The sequence below is a fragment of the Nannospalax galili genome, unplaced genomic scaffold (genome assembly GCF_000622305.1).
Source record: "Nannospalax galili isolate Female #2095 unplaced genomic scaffold, S.galili_v1.0 scaffold189, whole genome shotgun sequence".
Lineage (NCBI taxonomy): Eukaryota > Metazoa > Chordata > Mammalia > Rodentia > Spalacidae > Nannospalax > Nannospalax galili.
Window position 1 is genome coordinate 9,828,897 of NW_008360331.1, and position 4,382 is coordinate 9,833,278.

The window sequence follows — 4,382 nt, forward strand, 5'->3', positions numbered from 1 at the left end:
GAGCACCTTTCTCTCTCTTTTTTTTCTTCTTACGTTTTATCTAGTGTATATGCGCGTGCATGTACTGTGTGCATGTGGAGGTCAGTGGACAATTTGCAGGAGTAGCTTCCCTTCTTCCACCATGTGGGTCCTGGGGATAAAATTCAGGTTATCAGGCTTGTCAGCAAGTGCCCTCTGCTGAGTCATCTCACTATTTACCTTTCTGTTATTATGCAAATGTTTCTGCACCCCCAAAGATGGCTTGAGGTTAACTGCCTTCTGGGGGACTAGATACACATAAAGAAGTCACTGTCAGATAGGAGATATCTTCTTTTGAGTTGTTGGCCAGGGTGGCCAAAGAGACTCCCAGACAGTAACCCAGCATAGAACTGGGGAAATGAACAGCAAACCCCGATCTTATCTAAAGGAATATTGACAACTGATTGCTGCTAGATGAGAGGCTTGAGGTTAACTGCCTTCTGGGGGACTAGATACACATAAAGAAGTCACTGTCAGATAGGAGATATCTTCTTTTGAGTTGTTGGCCAGGGTGGCCAAAGAGACTCCCAGACAGTAACCCAGCATAGAACTGGGGAAATGAACAGCAAACCCCGATCTTATCTAAAGGAATATTGACAACTGATTGCTGCTAGATGAGAAACAGCTGATCGTTGGGGGAGGGAGGCTATGGGAGGGTGCCATCTGGGAAGTGGGTGTATAGTTGAATAAGACGGTTTGGGATGTTCTGTGTGATACACACACACACACACACACACAAAAAAAAAAATCAACAAATTTTTAAAAATGTATTTGAGGAGGAAACATGGAAATTTATGTCATGTTAATTAGTAGAGGTGATAAACATTACCACTGAAAACTATCCGATGACTTTATAAACATACACAGGCACCAAGGATCCAAGTGCAACCGATTAAGACTAGTAATAGATACATACAGATTAGAGATGCATGCACCAACATCTCAGTGTTAGTAGCAAAAAGGTTAAAAACTCACTCAATTTTATTTCTTACATGGCTTATACTGAGTTCAATATTGTATAACTCAACTATGAACCCAGAAACTTACACCCACTTGTGAAAGAGATGTACTCCTGCTCTGGAGCATTTTACTTAATATGTTAAAGCTGTAGTGAAATGCTTCTTTTAATCATGTAGTTATTAAAATTTAGGAAAAAAAAGTCACTGTCACTTTTCTAAGTCTTAGGCCCAGTAGGTAATTTCTGTACTTTGTCTACCATTAGTAGGGAGTGCCTTTTTAATTGGTACAGGGCCAGATACAGGCTAGTGAAGCCCTCCCAGACTGGACCTCTGTGTGAGTTACCAACCAGTCTCCTACCTGGTGACTTTCCTTGCCAGTAGGAGGGAATCTTCTCGAAGTCTAAACCAGACCGCACATAGAAAATACTCAAAACCAGGAAGAATTCTTGGTTTGAAACATCCAGGATCCCATAATACCATTTTGTCTCTTAGAAAATAATGTGCCTTAGGAAATTCATCTGCTCCCGAAAGCCTTCTAGGAGGTGCCAGGGGCCCAGAGAGGCCTTCTTCTACCCCTATTCTACTTCCCTGTCTAAGTCTCTCTGTTCATACTGGGCCTTTGTGCAGTACGCCCTTCTAAGGCACACTTGTAAAACTGCAGGATGCTGATTTCCTTACACATAATATAATTCTCACAATGGATATTTAAAATTTATGGCCCAATCTCCCACATGAAGGTGGTCTGGCAGGCATAATTTTTTCCTTCTGTACATAAATGACTATTAACTTGTTGGCATTTTGCAGACAGGTTTTGATGAACTATGATATTTTGCTTAAAATCCTTCCAAGAATAATGTCATGCTTCATAATTGCCTTCCCTGTGACTATAAGCACAAGTCTCCTCCACTGATCAGCTTATGCTAGACAGAATCCTCCAACCACAGTCAGCAGTGTGAATGCAAGGCCCAAGGCAGGCAGCTCCTTTTTGTGAGGTTTTTTGAATGGACTCAGAGTGGCACAGATTAGGCTATAAATACCTCAGGTTGATTTCTGCAAGCCTACAAATATGCTGTGAGCCTGGCTTTTTAAGGCACTTGCAGATTTGAAAAACTTGGTAGACGACTTAACGTGAAAACGTAGCAACAATCAAAATTGAGTCAAGGTGACAAAAATTCTTCAGCTTGTCATTGGGGGGCTGTTTCAAATACAGGTTCCCAAATGTTAGACTGTGAAAACATTCCCTCAGCACACATCTATGGCATTTATACGTGTACAAACAAATATTTGCATGTCCTGGTTGGACAGTCAATCATCTTTATTTAGGAAAAATCATTAGTTATTCTGAGATGACATTTTTTCAACTGCTTTAATGTTATCTATCTATCTATCTATCTACCTACCTATCTATCTATCTATCTATCTACCTACCTACCTATCTATTTCTGTGTGTAAGATATATGCACGTGTGTGGGGGTACACATATGCATGCATGTGTACAGAAGGCAGAAGAGGATGTCATGTGTCCTTATTCTTTTGAGACAGGGTCTTTCACTGAACCTGGAGGTAGGCTGGTGGCCAGAAAGCCCCAGTGATCTTCCTGTCTTTGCCCTTCATAGAGTGCGAGGTTAAAGGCATGCACAGCCATATCCAGCTTTTCATATGGATCTCAGGTCCTCATGCTTGTGCTGCACATGCTCTTACGGACATAAGAGCCATCTCCAAGCCCCAACTTGTTCTTTCTCTATGTAATGATTCCATAGAAATGATAGCTGTCAATCTGTGAGATGCTGAAAAATTTTTGACCTCTGAGGCTAGAGGTATAGGTCAGGGGAAAAGTGCTGCTGAGCCAGTGTGCGGCCCTGGGTTTAGAGGCCCCAGCACTCTACAAATACTGTCAAACACTGAAGAAAAAAATTGGCCGCTGACCTGCTCTCCACTCACAAGCCTGCCACAGAACAGGGAAGAGAAAGCTCAAGTGTTCCCAGATAAAATCTCAGTCAGCACTCACAGATGGGTTTGTGTGGAGAACTACAGCCCACAGTATAAAGTTATTTTCAACTCAATAATCATGAAAAAGAGAGAAGAGAGAGAAAGAGAGACAGAGACAGAGACAGACACAGAGCGACAGAGACACAAAGAGGATATAGAAGAATTTATCAGTCCACTGTGCAATGCCCAGTTCATTAAGACCTTTATCCCGAGACCTGATGCTCTGCCTTCTTGGGTAGAACCACAGATGAACACTTACAGACACATATTCAACAGAGAACACATACACCTCTGGACATACAGCCTTAGGTGAAATGCTTTTCCTAGATGGGTTTTCTGTATTCACCTATAAAAACAAATATTGGACTGAGCTGCTGAAGGACCTCCCAACACTAACATTACACACTCACTGGCTGCTTCAGCTTATAAGGAATACTTTGCTCCTTAGAACAGCTTGTTAACTGGGAAGACCTGAATGGACGTTAGTGCATATTAAGGATCACCAGCATATGTGCCACATGTGAGATCTATTTCCATTTTCGCTTTTCCCTTTCCCTTGTTTCTTAAAACTCCTCTTTTATCCTGTTCCTTTCCTGATGACCTCTCCCTTCACAACACACACACACACACACACACACACACACACACACACACACACACGACACACACGAACCATTCATGGTTAAAGCAAGGGTCTCACACCCCATACTTTATCCTCACATCTGAGATAGACAGGTAACTGAAGCTGAGAGTGGCCATTTTAGGGGTCCGGGCAAACTGTCCAGTCCCTACCCAGACACAGGCAGAGTGGGACTCAGCCTCAGCCCCCATGGACAAGCATGAAGGTTCAAAGTTATCAAATCCATCTCTCCTCATATAAGTCAGAAACCCAACCTTTGGAGTATATCATCTTTAGCAGTTTAGCAGCTAGTAGCTATGTTTAAACAGTCCCAATGGAGGGATCACAGGAAGCTCACAATGGATAGGCAAATGGTTGATTAGTGTGTATTTCCAAGATAACGCATTAAAATTCTGAGAACCAAGACATTGTCATATAGCCCTGACTTGTTTGGGGCCCATACCCTCCCCTCCTTTCTTCACTATTTTTCTGAGTTGGCAACTCTTTCTGACACTGATTATATAGAGGAGATGGAACATAGGCTTGGTGGACAGACAGATCTTGGTACCAGTTCTAATTCTGCCATTTGCTACTTTAAAAGGGAGGCTATGGGAGGGTGCTACCTGGGAAGTGGGTATCTAAAAAAAAATCCTTCAAAGCATAAAAATTTGCTCCTTAATAACTAGTAGATGTGAAAAACATTACAATTGAAATCTACCTGATGACTTTACATCCATGCTTAGATGCTAAGGAGCTCAGAAAGTAACCGACTATGACTAGTAATAATCAGATTCAGA